Source organism: Ochlerotatus camptorhynchus, unplaced genomic scaffold (assembly GCF_037179485.1).
Source record: "Ochlerotatus camptorhynchus isolate MF236.1 unplaced genomic scaffold, CSIRO-AGI_Acam_v1.1 ptg000313l, whole genome shotgun sequence".
Classification (NCBI taxonomy): Eukaryota; Metazoa; Arthropoda; class Insecta; order Diptera; family Culicidae; genus Ochlerotatus; species Ochlerotatus camptorhynchus.
The window spans coordinates 762,964-778,133 of NW_027040801.1; the positions used below are offsets into that span (position 1 = coordinate 762,964).

The 15,170-nt window shown below is 38.3% G+C and overlaps 1 protein-coding gene and 1 long non-coding RNA gene across 11 annotated transcripts in view; one reads left to right on the forward strand and one right to left on the reverse strand.

Annotated features, from left to right (window-relative positions):
* Positions 1–15,170, forward strand: part of mamo (maternal gene required for meiosis) — a 530,597-nt gene that overhangs the window by 488,268 nt on the left and 27,159 nt on the right. The gene's annotated exons all lie outside the window — the stretch shown is intronic.
* On the reverse strand, positions 13,556–13,854 carry LOC135707505 (uncharacterized). The gene is made up of 2 exons (XR_010518231.1): positions 13,793–13,854; positions 13,556–13,744 (listed from the first exon to the last, which is right to left on the reverse strand). It is a non-coding gene; the product is annotated as an uncharacterized LOC135707505 (long non-coding RNA).

Below are 15,170 nucleotides of genomic sequence, written 5' to 3' on the forward strand. Positions count from 1 at the left end.
ATGAAAGTTCTGCGGGGTTCACGAGGATGATCTTAGCGGAATTAGAGAAGATCTAAAGCGTAAATTAGATAATTTGAGTCACAAGTTCGAGACACGACGGACTCAATCTTGGGATAGTTCATGAAATCTTAGCAGAGTTCGTGGATATCCAACGTTATATAAATATCAGTTAAATTCGAGGAGATCAAAAGAAGAAACAATCATAACAATCTGATCCAATCTGGTGCAAACTCTTGAAATCTAAGCGGAATTTATGGGGGTCTAACGAATAAATAGCGGAAATCGCGAAGATCTAAAGTGCAAATTTAACAATCCATGGCACATGTTTTAGAGTCGATTGACTCAATCTAGACTGAGCTCATGAAATTTCAGCGGAATTCATGAGGCGGTCTTAGCGGAATTCGTGAAGATCTAAAGCATAAATTTGACAATTCCAGTCAACAATCCGAGACACAATTGTTGCAATCTTGAGCGAATTCATTAAATCTCAGCGGAGCTCGCAGACAGCTCAAGTAGAAATTTTACAATTTTAGTCGCATGTTTGAATGCATTAAATCTCAGCAAAATTTTCGAAGATCTTAATGTCTTGACACTTGAGTCAAAAATTTAAGACACGATTTTTTTTTTTTTTATTTAGATCGAGCTCATGGAATATCAGCGAAATTCGCGGAGATTTATAGCAGAAACCTCACATCTTGAATCACAAGTTTTGAGAGTCTATTGATCCAATCATAACAATCTCAGTCGTAAGTAGACTCAATCTTGCACGAGCTCTTGAAATTTCAGCGGAATTCAAGGAGATCTAAAGTATAAATAGCGCAAACCGCGGAAATCTAAAGTTTAAATTTGACAAGTCACAAGTGTTAGAGTCAATTGATTCAATCTGGACTGAGCTCATTAAATTTCTACGGGATTCACGAGGCGATCTTAGCGGAGCTAATGTCAAGTAGATTCAATATTGTGGGAGTTCTTGACATCGAAGCGGACTTCACGAAAATTTAAAGTATAAATAGCGGAAATCGCGGAGATCTAAGTTCAAGAGTCAATTGACTCAATCTAGACTGAACTCATGAAATTTCAGCGGGATTTACGTGTCGATCTTAGCGGAATTCGTGAAGATGTAAAGCGGAAATTTGACAATATCAGTCAAAAATCCGAGACACAGTTGTTTCAATCTTGATCAATCTCAGCAGAGCTCGCAGGCATATGTTTGAGTTCATGAAATCTCGGCGAAATTTACAAAGATCTTAACTAGAAATTTGGACATTTGAGTAACAAGTTTGAGAATCTATTGATTGACAATCATAACAATCTGAGCCGCAACTAGACTCAATCTTTCACGAGCTCTTGTAATTTCAGCGGAATTCACGGAGATCTAAAGTATAAATAGCGGAAACCGCGGAGATCTAGTTTAAATTTGACGGTCCAAGTCAGTTTTAGAGTCGATTGATTCATTCGGTACGGAGCTGATTAAGCTTTCTTAACGGGCTAATCTTAGTGGAATTTGTGAAAAATTTTTAACAATTTTAGTCACAAATCTTAACAAGATTCCAGGAGATATGCTCTACAAATTTTACAATTTGAGTCCCATGTTTACGTTCCACAAATCTCAGCAAAATTTTGGAGATCTAAACCAGGAACTTGACAACTTGAGTCACAAGTTTTAAAGCCTATTGCCTCACCCAATCATAACAACCTGAGCAGCAAGTTTACTCAATCTTGGCCGAGCTCATGCAAATTTCAGCGAAACCCGCGGAGATGTGCAGCGTTCAATTCATTCTTTGAGCCTCAAGCTTCAAACACGATTGACTCAATTTTGGCCGAGCTCATGAAACCTCTGCGGAATTTTAGGAGTTCTAAAGCACAAATTTAACCATTTTAATCATAACTTGTTGAGTCGACTAACTCAATCTTGACTGAGTCCATAAAATCTCAGCAGGATTCAAGGATCTTAGCGGGATTTGTTGAAATGTAAGCTAGAAATTTAGACATGTGCGTCACAAGTTTAAGCCACGATGGATTAAATATTGGTCGAGTTCATGAAATATCCGCGAAATTCGTGGTAATCTAAAGCAGAAATCTGAAAATTTGAGTCACAATTTTTAGAATCGATTGACCCCATCTGGACTATTGATGCACTGAATATTTGGCTGCAACAGTATTGTTAGCTGAGAAAACGCCGAAAATCAAATTTTGGTGTAAACGCCGAATACCTGGTCAAATATTTAGCACTATTCGATGCATTACAAATCTGGACTGGGCTAATGAAATCCCATCAGACTTCATGGAGATATGAATTTGAAAATTCGAATAGCAAGATTGAGATTTGAGATTGACTCAGCTTTGGCATCATAAAATCTCAGCGGAATTCGCGCAGAACTTAATTAGAAATTTGTTGTTGTGAATCACACAAATTGAAAAAAACGGGTGAACAAATCTTACGATTTCAGCAGAATTCGCGATTGACTCCATCTCGGCTGAACACTATTGACTCAATTTTGGTGGAGCTCAGCGGAATTCGTGAATGGCTTTTGTTACCTCCGCGGAATTTGGGGAGATATGAAACATAAAGTTAGCAATTAGTGTCACAAATTTGAGACACATTTGACTCAATGTTGGCAAAGCCCATGAAATCACAACAGCGGAATCCACAGAGATCAAAAAGTATGAATTTGACTCCCAAGTTGCATACACGATCGACTCAATCTGGAACGAGCTCATGAAATTTCAATGTAATTTAAGAAAGCTTAGCCTAGAAATTTGTCAACATGAGTCGCAAGTTTAAGATCCAATTTACTCAATCTTGGGCGAGCTTTTTCTTAACCGCGAAAGTTCAGCGGAATCCGCGGAATTGATTGGATGATCGGATGATTCGATGAAGCATGGTGTCTTAGACGCTAGAAGACATGAAGTTGTGAGGCGTTTGGCTAAATGTCGGGGAAATCTTCTTAAAACCGTGGACTCTCAGTGGAATCCGCGGAGTTTCAATAATACGCTTAAATCAGATGTATTAAAGAAGAAGAAAACATCAAAGCAACCTTCAATTTAACAGCTGCTAACGACCACGAGTATAAGAGCAGTTCCACGCCAAATGACAAGAGTCATATGAGATTGTGATCAGATTTCAATTGGGGTTTGGTTTCGATTTCAGACGCACAAACGAACTTCGAGAAACGCGAAGAAAATCTTTTATTTTTAAGAACTGCGAAAGTTCAGCGGAATCCGCGGAATTGAATGGATGATCGGATCCGATGAAGCATGGTGTCATAGACGCTAGAAGACACGAAGTTGAGAGATGGTTGGCTTATTTTTAGGGCTATCTTCGTAAAACCGTCGACTCTCAGCGGAATCCGCGGAGTTTCAATATTACGTTCAAATCAAATGTATTGAAGCAAATACATCAAAGCGACCTTCAATTTAGCAGCTGCTAACGACCACGAGCATGAGAGCAGTTCCACGTCAAATGACGAATCGATTTGCATGAAACTTTGCATAACTGTTTTGTTATGGTCAATCATTCACATTGCTGCTATAATTCGGCTATTTTGAATCGCGCAAGAAACTTCAAAACGAGAATTTTCAACAAATCATAACTAGGAAACGTCGTTTCCAATCGAAATGATATTTGGGGCAAAGTGGTAGGATAAAATTATTCCCTTTCAAAAAAATTTACACTGTAAAAATAAATCAAGTAATTTTGGGTTAAAATTTAAGAAAAAGTGTTTTAAACTTAATTAACTTAAAATTACCTTTTTTGATATTTTTCATTAAAAAGCTTATGAAAAATGCTACCATCTGTGAAAATTTCAAGTTAAATCGGAGATGGCCGAAAACCTTTTTTTTTTTGCTATTTGAAATATTCATAAGCCGCAAAATGTTGATGAATGAAAAAGATTCTGCTGTCTGCTAGCTAAATTTTGGATCATTTATAGCAAAATAAGGAACCACTTACATGATTGCTGTCTTAAATTAAATTCAGCAGAGGCTTTGAAAACAGACTCTTGGCGAGAATCAATAATTAATTTTCAACGATTTCTGACATCGGAAAATCCTTAACAGCACTCGCAAAGGATCTTCATGGTATTTTTGAAAACCACGAAGCTTCAGCGGAACCCGCGGAGGTCAAGAAAACACTAACACGAGTCGTATAAATGAGTCATGCTGCCTTGAGCGATATTAGTCACGAGTTTGAAAGACTTTTGGCTTATTTTTGAAACGATCTCCTAGGGGAATTCGCCGAGTTTCTGAAAACATCAAGAGTGATATATTTTTTTTTCAATTTGGTGGCAGTGACATTTTTAAAAAACCAAACGTACGTAGTCAGATGATCCCGGCTCATTTTCGGGCGATTGCCTCAAAACACTTATTCTCAGCGGAATCCGCGGAGTTGGAAATCCTTCAATTCGACAGAGTGATCGAAACCAATCAAACAATCGCCGGCAATCCCATTCAATCGCCCAATGTTTAGATTTAAAAACAAACAAACAAACACACACACGCAAAGCAAAGCAAAACATAAACAAAAACAAACCAGAAATTGATTACCATTAGAGAAACAAAGTTCCACAAAACGAAACTCCTTTATTACTATTTTTTATTTACGGCGCAATATGCGTGCGAACGTGCGAAAACGAGGAAAAAGCAAGCGAAAATATTTCTGAAATATTTTTTACCATAGCTGAAAGTTCCTTTTTGTTAATTCTGTTGTTTAGTATAATTTTTAACTTAAATTATTGTCAATTTTTTCTTGTTTTTACGGTTATATTTTACAACAAACAAACAAACACACTCACTCTTGTGCTACTCGATTCTTAAGGTATATCTGACGTCGAATGCGCGAAATAGTGAAGCCGTAAATTCACACACACACACCCACATACAGTACACAAACACAGAACAGCAGTTGTTTGACGTACCCCTCGCCCCTTTTTGATTTACCCCGCCGGGAATTCAAAGCACGGACCGAGGGGTAATGGGAAAACAGAACAAAACAAAATATATTTATTTTTCATATATTTACATGAATAATTTTCCGACGGGCAAACCGGCAAGAGTGTGTTTGTGAGCGCGAGGGAATACACAGCGGCAAGCATACTAAACGAATCCGCGAGAAGCGAGAAGGTAGAGAGGTAACTCGGAAGCACATTTGACTCGAGAGAGAGGAAGAGAATTTACTCCTCCGGTGGAGATCGCATTTTTCGAGCGATCGAAGTGTGCGGATACAATTTGCACAGCTGTAGGATCATTGTAGAATTTGTGTAGGCTGGGAAAGAAATTGAGAATTTTTGTTTCTTTGTGAGAACCAAGCGGCGGTGTACATCCAAGAGAGAAAGATAAATAGGCGGGATGGATGGAAGGTGGAAAACGGATTGTAGCCGTTTTTCGATTATTATTATTATGATTATTACGATTAGTGATTTAGAGAAAGAGCGACCGAGAGAGAGAGAGAGAGAGAGTTGTAACTCGTGTGTAAAAAGAGATAAGGTAATATTATTGGAAGGAAAATCAATTATTAATATACTAATTCTATATACATATACTTAGAAAATATTTTAGTACTATTACAATAGTAGAGGTAAACTGCGAGATGAGAAAACAAAGGAGGGAAAAAAACAAGCATAGCAATAATTATCACTTAAAATATCTTGCAGAAAAAGAAGTTAAGTAAACAAGAATGATTAAATCTTAGGATTTAGCGATAAGAGCATAGATCGTATTTATATGAAAAATATACCTTTTATATGAAAGAAGGAAAAACCCATAAAAACGAACATATATCAGCACAGACAAACACACACACTCACACATATTTAGAAATAGTTACATAAAACACGAAAGAACATGAAAAAGTTAGAGCTACACTCACACCCCCACACCGGAATACCGACGCTTTTGAATGCACCTTTCGACACATACGTACACACTCAAGCCCACAGATCCAGGCATTCACATCAAGTCCTCAATTTTCGGACACGCTTCCGGCTATCACACATACACACACATACACACAAACCAAGACAAAGTATGAATCGACATAAAACGTTTAGAAATTCAGCTTTTCTCCTCAAGGAAACGACGTATCATAGTAAACCATACAGAAGAAGACAATGTGTGAAAAAATACAAATATTTTTATAAAACAAATCTTTCCCTGAAAAACAAAACCAACACAAACACTCAAACACCCTCACCCGAACAACAATTTGTTTTGTTTTTTTCAATTCCGATGAAGGATTGAAAGAAAGGAAAAAACAGATACATAAACACAAACACACACACACAAACACACACATGGAAACAAATGTGACTGAAATCGAAACTGCTAAATCGGAAACCACAATTCTAAAAAAAAACGAAAGTCGAAGCAAGCGCAGCAAAAAGTTTTCGATTTTTGGTCAATTTGTAGCTTAGAGTGCCTCTAAATAATAATATTGAAAAAAAGAAGTAAAAATATAACAAGTTGATTTAATTTTGAAACCAATATTATGACAGAAGAAGATGAAAAAAACACTGTAAAAAAGTAAACAAAAAAAAATCCAATCACACGGAGAAAAATCATAGACAGTAGGGTTGATGATATTACCGAAATTGAAATAAAATACACACACACACACTCAGAAAAGACTAAAAGAAGAAACTTATCTGCGTGGATGAAACACACACACTCACACTTACGAGAGCACACACACACACGTTTTAGAAAGAGACAGGCGAAGAGAAAAAAAATGCTTCAGCGTTAATAGTAGACCCTGACAAAAAAAAAATAAAAACTACCGTTTAAGGAAAAAAAATCGCTTCTCTTGGTTCACACACACCTCTGTATTTGAATTCGAATATATTTAGGAAAAAGATACACAATAATCTGTGATTTTGATAATAACAAAAACAAACAAAAACATGTAAACACGACACACGTTTGGAAGATTTTTAGGAACCACTCGAAAACCCAAAACGTAGGAACGTTTTGGATGGCGAAATTCGAAATTCCCCGCGGGAAGAAGAAGAGGAAGAAAACTTTGGTACTGATTAAAATTAGAAGGGCAAACAATAACAATTGGCTGTAAAAAAGAAACACTTTCGGAACTGAGCTTTATTTGGCATTTATTCTTTCGGCAAACGATACTAGTCAAAATTCAAAATTTTACAACAAACCAAAATTGTAGCTTTATTGTTATCTTGATCAAAACGATTTTTTTTTTAGGTTTTACGGAGAATTTCTTTTAACCTTTTTTCGGCATAAATATAACTATTGAAAATACTAAAAAATATTAAGAATGAAAAAAAGTAAAATACTTGTAACTTGTAAGTGAACATTAGTTGAGTCTGTACGTTTAGGACAACAAAGAAGAGGAAGAGAACAAAAACAGCAAAACTTAGTTCGATTTTGGGTGGCATACTTTGTAAGTGTAAAAAGAAAACAAATATCTAGCGAAAACAAAACAAAAACGTGACGCAAAGAGCGAGAAATTCCACAGGGTGACTAAAAAACACAAAACCAGCTTTGAAAGATTCTCAAGACAAAAAAAAAGAAGCAAAAAAAGCAAACAAACGCATGGGATCCAAGTTTCTTCTTCATTCACGGCGAGGCTTAAATCGTACCTTTCCCCTTTACTTTTTTAGTTTTGTTCCAATAAGCGTAAGATTTTAGTTCCAGCAACCACAGGAAAACAAAACAAAGCAACCCCGCAAAGCTTCTTTTTCGATTGACATCCAGCGAAGAGCAGTTAGGCGAATAATCAGTTGTTCTCACACCTGCGCACTCAGAAATAAACAAACAAACAAATACACACACTCAACAACAACAACAACAACAACAGCAACCACATACATAGGACAAGCAGAGAAATGAAGGAAATAATAGCTCAGGGCAACTCAAATTCTTCCATAATATATCAATAGAGAAACAAGACAAACCGAACAACCAACAACAATGCTGCGAAGACACACATAAACACACACGTACACGCAACAACAACAACAACAACAACAACAGCAAGAACAGGTACACTCAAGCATGAGAAATAGACGAATCCGATTGTTTTGTATGGACGGAGAAAGCAGAATGTAAACAGAGCAATAGAAAGTATATATTTTTACCAATACAATAGTGGGAATCCAATCCACACAAGCAAAGCAACCGATTCTTAACCAATCATACCCATATACATACACACACACACACTCAGATTCACCCACTTGTGATCATTGTTTTCTACTGTTTCCGTTATCTAGTTCACTCTTAAATGTAAACAAACACTTTTGAAGCACTTTTCACCGCACACACCGACACCCACAATACCGATAAACAACAAAACAAAGCGAAAACAATAGGAAGCATCCCCTTATGAAGGAACTCTGCAGCAGTTGGGCGCGAACTGAACAGAACTTAACAAAACAAAACCTCCAATCCTTAGTTTCTGCGTAGGATGAAAAACAAAACAAACAAACAAACATAAGAGAAATGATGCAACATCAAGTGTTCTTTCATATTTTAACCGTAAACAAACAGACAAACAAACCGATGATGTTATTATACATAATAATTGTTCAAAACCTTTCAATAGACAAACATTAATTATTTGCAATAGTGTTATACTGAAACTACGTATTGATAAACACAATTAATGATGAAGAAGCCGATGAAAAGAAAACGTAAACAATAGAACTGGTGATTTTTTTATACATACAAACAAACAAACAAACAAACAAACAAACAAACAGATAAACAGAATTTGATTGTTAAGCAGTAAAATATAAAAACACAATGATGTTAAACAAACAGGAAACAGGCAGGTCATAGCTGTAATGTAACTCAATCCTTGTTTTCTATTGAAACAGTGACAGGAACAACAACAACAACAACAATAGCAACAAACCAATAGATTTCAAACCGGGTTTAGGTTGACGTTTTCATATTTTATTTTTTTTTTTGGTTCGCAGATTGAGACGTTTTCGAACTACAAATCGACCAATCCGGTTCGCACACTTTGTTCACACGAATTTACTTTTGAGCTAAGGGTGTAGTTTTAGGTTATGGCAGGCGTTCTGAATCTCGCGTCACTTTTCAACATTGATCGATTCTCTCTTTCGCTGATAATTAAGTTGGATGCTTTCATATTTCTCGGGCTAACGTTTCTACATAGTCTGTTAAATAAAAGAAAGTATTATTGAGCGTATTGGACGATAAGAACAGCTGAGCAAGTTTTTGGAGCCGAGTTATTAACGAAAGAGAGAGAGAGACAGTCGAAGATGAGAATCGATCAATGTAGATCGGTCTATTTGAAAAGTGACGCGAGAAATGTCGAAGATCGAAGTAAGCCGCGCTGCGAAAATGACGTGTTTTGTTTTGCTGCGTCGTTTTCGTTCTTGTGAAAATCAAGAACAACATGTGAAAAGGGCATACAAGCTTTATGAAACAAACCTTCTTATACTCTTTTCTCGCCATGCATATGACACCAACGCAAACCATCAACATCATCGGATAGGGGAAGCTTTTCCCTTCCCGATGATGTTATTAGTTTGCGTGGGCGACCCTCGGTTGACAAGAAGAGGGCCTACAAAAGTTTGTTTACAAAAAGCTTATATGCCCTTTTCACATGTGGCTCTTGAAATGTGGAAAATTTACGTGGTTTTAAAAAGACTGTAGTGTTAATTGAAAGTACAGAAGTTGTGTTGAGAAGTGTATTAACTGAAAATTATCCATTGCATGAGGTGCCGTCCATTCCGACTAAAGCGCAACAACGTTCAGCTGAGTTCATTTGCCTTTTCGTTCCTCTTTCCACTTTAGCAGCGCTGCCCAACGTGCGGCCCGCGGCCCGGACGTGGTCTCTGGATCTCAGCAATTATATGACTCTAGTACATTTTTGTTCATCATTGTGAGTTTTAGCCCAGGACGAATTAGAAATAAACAAAATGCACTACTGATGGATTGAAAGTTTTAGTACGTTATCAATGGTGTACATTAGCATCGATAATGTATTGGAGCGGCGCTTACCGTGTGTAAAAATAGCTTCGGAATGCTTGCGTTCATGAAATTGGCTATTTGAGCTATGGTCTCATTCCCGGGTCCAAGCTTCTTGCATTCATAAGAAGTGATTGCAGGCAGATTTTATACATAATGCCACTGTCAGACAGTGCGAATTAGATTGTAAACAAACACACATGGCAGCCGCTTGAAATGTAATTGACCAATTCAAACGGGGAAAATATTCCGCCAGAATTAGGGAGCGAGCTTTTCCATGATTTCTTGGATTCTCAGGAAGTCCCTTGGGGCAAGACAGCTTTCGATCATGAGTATATCGGAGTTAATTTTGTCAACATTTACACATAGCAACCTGGTTGTTTGGTTGAAACCGATGCTGTCAAGCAAAGATAATTCAGTGACAACATTTCAAAGGGGCGTAATTGCGTTTGTAATACGGCTATTGCACTTTCGTATAGCACGCGAAACATTAGCAACCACATAATACGGATTCTGATGGACAATCACAAGAAGGATTTAGGACAGTCCCAGAGGGATTCTGGACAATCCCTAGAAGACTTCGGACAATCTCTGGCAGGATTCCAGTCAATCGAAAAAGGGATTTATGACGGAGGGACTCTGAGCTAGCCTACGGGTGATTCCAGACAATTATCAGAAAAGATTTCATACTCTCTCAGTACGGCTTCCGGACAACATCAGAGGGGACTTCGGGCAAACCCAACACGGATTCTGGACAGTCAAAAGGACGATTTGAGGGGCATTCATGACAGTCCAGAGGGGATCCCAAACAATCCCAGAAAGGATTCCGTACAATTCCAGGGAGATTCCAGACAATCTCAGGGAGGACTACAGTCATCCCAAATGGAAGATTCTGAACAATTCTAAGTAGCATGACAAAAAAGAGATGACGATCGCTCATGTAAGTGTCGGAATAGCATCAACTATGCCAGTTGGCCAAAACTAATCTATTGTGACCTAGGATGAACAGCTACATAAAGATCGCATTCGTCAATGTTCGATTTGTGCTAAATGTGGATCATCACAACAACACCAGGCGATGAAAATTTAACCCGTTTCAGATCACAATTTTCAACTGTCTTTTTCCAAGAGTGTCAGGGAAAACAACGGAAGTTTCTTGTGACAGTTGACCATTACTCTGACTTTTTCTAGCGAAAATTTTTCCGGGGATTCATATAGATCTTCCATTATGGAAGTTTTTTATTTTATTTTTCTACTACTCATGATTTAAAGAAGGAAAAATATTTGAGAGATAGCCACCAATTTATCCATTTCAAACTTTTGTCCATTCGACCTTTTGTCCTTTCGAACTTTCTTCCATTTTGACCTTTTTCCATTTTGACCTTTTTTTCACTTCAACCATTTGCCCATTCGACCTTTTGTCTATTCGGCCTTTTGTCCCTTCGACCTTTTGTCGCTTCGACCTTATGTCCTTTGACCTTTTGTCCTACAACCCTCTCATGGGATCCAGACTAAACTTCTTTAATTTTTTTTAATTTCTAGGCCAAGAGTCCGTTGAACGTTGTAACGGCAGTCTTCCGGACCTCATTCGAAGACTTATGTAGCTTTCCTCGCCAGTATGCTGAGAGGAGGCTCTTACTTGGCTGTAACTTCTTCCAGATTGGTCCCGGCTACCTTCTGGCCTTTTTTTTTGGAAAATTCATTGGAGATTCCAAGCGATGCGAAACTGTCAAAATTATACGGATAGGCCTGTAGGAATCTCCGAAGGCTTATACACAGGCCTTCTTTCACGATAGTCATCTGAATCTCATTCGAAGGTCTAATAAGCTGTCCCCAGAAGCCTGGGTAAAGGAGGCTCCTAAGTCCCAGCGCCAAAACTTCTTCCAAACTGCTCCCGGAAACCCTTTGGCGTTGTTCAGGATAAGTCATTAAGCTTGTCTTGGGAGATTTCAAGCAACGATAAACATTCAAAACTCTGAAAGAACCTTTTCACAGGCTTTCTGTAATTCTCTTAAGAATCCTTTGAACTCTGAGTTTTTCTAGAATATCGCCTCTCTTAACTTCTCTGAAGCTAAAGGGAGACCCTAGGTGCTAGGGACATAGCTTCGTATACCTGTTGTTGGCTATTTTTGGGGCCATGAACAGCCATGGAGCGGATAATTAACTTGCTTATTAACCTAGGCAGAACTATTCTGTGGAGCAACATTTCCGGTTTTATTATGGTCTTCAAGTCCATTGTAAGGTTTATAAACTACTTCAAAACCATAATAAAACAAAAATTGTTAGTTGGGAGGACACCTCAAGACTAAGACTCCTTTGTCCGTTTTCCGGGAAAGTCCTCTGAACGTCCTCCAGAGGTTTATTCACCTTTCCTCAGTCTACAAAATAAGATTCTAAACTGTGATGACTTCCTGGACAATTCCTACGAATGTTGGGTTCAGGTTAAGTCTAGAAAACTTCCAAAAAATCCCAGCAATGTTTCAGGTTTGCTTCAGAATATCGAAAAATGATCCAGTGCATTTTATTGAGCATCTAAGGACTCTTAGAACAAATCCAGATGACTCCATAAAAGGACTTCAAAAGAAAGTCTGTTAGGTTGGTAGGTCATGTTCAAAGGGACTAAATTCAATGAACTTCCCAAACAAGTTCGAAGCAATTCCAAAACAAGTATTTCCATCTGCCAGCTTTACTCCAGTTTCCGGAAAAGTCCAGAAGACTTCCAGTGAGCTACAAAGAACCTCTACTAACTCAAGAGCAAATTTGAGTTCTCCCGGATTAGATTTTAAAAATTTCCCACTCAAGTCCAAAAAAGGCTTGAACTTAATGCAAATAACAAATTTAGAGACCGCCGCACGGTAAGCTAAGATAGTTGCTGGGTCATCTTAGGAGGACTAGCATGGCAATTCAAGAAAAGGTCTAGATGGGTTTCAAATCAAATCCAGAGAACTTCCGAAACGAGAAAATCATCTAGGCATATGTCCAGAAGGCTAACTTCCAGAACAAATCCAGTCTAGTTGAATGGTTTTCTACCTTGTAGCCTTCCAGGTCAAGTCCAAAGTAATTTAAGAGCAAATTCAGTTATTCCAGATGGTAGTCTTTTGTCGTCTGTCGATTTTTTCCAACACTTGTTCAGCCTTCTAAGTAATTCTAGATGACTTCTTGGTTATGTTCAGAGAAAGTGGACTTGACCATTGACAGGTTTTAGGCCTTCAAATCCAAATAATTTTTAGGTTTAGTAGAGAGCATTTCACAAGTCTTCCGATCCTGTGGCCCTAAAGGGCTGTCAGGATTAGTTCAGAGTATTTCTAGGCAAAGTCTAATGCCATGTTTAAAGGACCTCTAGAGCAAGTGTAGATCACTTCTAGACCAAATCCAGAGGACTGTTCATTAGTTTGACCTTTTCGGACACATTCATAGCTTTTTCAAGGTGTATTTCAAAGTACCTCCAGAACAAATTTAGATAGTTTCTTGGAATCCTGCTTCAAGGACCTCCTTCAGAGAACTTGAACTTTTAGAGCACTTCCAGGTTCAGTTTAGAGGACTTCTGAAAACATCTCAAATTCAGAACATGAATGTCCAGAACAAGTTGAGCATATTTTCTGCGCAAATTCAAAAAGACTTCCGATAGTTTCAAGGCCATCAAAAGTCTTACAAAGGAAGTTTAGACGGGCATGTTCGGGAGATTTCCAAAACAAATCCAGGGTACTTCTAGATCAGGTTCCAATTCTAGCACATTTCTTCCTGGTTAAGTTCAGAGGACTCACAAGTCAAGTTCTGAGAATCTCTAGGGCAACGTCAGAGGACTTCCTGGGAATGTTCTGGAGAATTACACTTCTAGAACTTCCCGACAAGTGGCACTTCTACAAAAGGTAAATGCCTTGAGTATTTTGGTTCAAGTTCAGCAGACCTCTAGGAGGACCAGCCTCCTTCCAATGTATTTTAAAGGACTTACATAGTAAAACCAAATGACTTCAAACATACGAAGAGGACTTCCAGGAAAAATCCAAACCAAGTTCAGAAGGCTTCCAGGTCAGGTCCCAAGTGAAAGCGTTTTCAAGTCAAGCTCTAAGGTACTGCTGGAAGACTTTCAGTACATTTTAGAGCACTTCTAGGTCATGTTAAGAGGGCTTGTAAAGACCTCTTATACTGATCAAGATGACTTCTAGGTCAAGTCCCCGGTAAACAGATTTCAAGCGTTGTAAATTTAGAACTTCAGAAGATTCCCGTTCACGTTTCGATAGTTTCAAGTACTTAAAAAAAAAAACTTCCAAACAACGGCCAGAGGACTTCAAGGCTATGTTTAGGGTACTTTCTGAACTCCGATCAAATTCAGAAGAACTTCTGGCCGTGTTCGGAAAACTTAAAAAACAAGTCCGGAAAACTTCTAGTTCAGTTTCGAAAGGCCTCCACCAGGACAAGTTTCTAGAATTTTCAGGGAGAATTACCAGATCAAATCAAGCGCAATTTTTGAGCCAGTCTTGTAGTTCCAGTGCAAAGGACTTCGCGGTCATGTTTTGGGGTCTTTCAGATCAAGTTCTGACGATGGTCATGTCAAGCTCTAAGGCACTTTCCGATGGCTTCTTGTGCATTGTATGCAGAGCACTAATAGGTCAAGTTCTGAGGGGTTCTGAAGGCCTCAAGGACCAATCCTTCTAGGTTAAGTCTTGGACAAATTGATGTCAAGCGCTACATGGTTCCGATACTTTCAAGGACCTCAAGAAGTCATTCAAACCAATTCTAGATGACTGCTAGGTTATGTTCAGAGTTCTTCCTGACAGAATCCAGAGGAACATCTGGGCATGTTTGGTTGACTTCCAAAACAAGACCATAAGATTCCTAGGTCTGGGTTGAGAGAGTTTCCATTGCGTTTAAGAGGAACAAAACCAGATGCCTTCAAACTGAACTGCTCGGATTATTCCAGAGCCTTTCTAGGTCAAGTTCAGAGAATTTATCAACCAAATTCAGTGGACTTCCTGGTCATGCTAAGAGGTTTTCCAGCTCATGCCGCTGAGGTACTTCCAATATTAGGGGCTTTCTAGGGCAAGCATTTCTAGCTCAAGGCCCGAGAATGTATACACCGAATTCAGTGGACTTCTTGGTTAAGTTGAGAGGGTTTCTAATATTTGAGGCATTTTGGAGCACTTCTAGGTTTAGTTCAGAGGGCTTCTGAAGATCAATCCAGGTTAATTTCAAATGAAACCGGCTTCAAA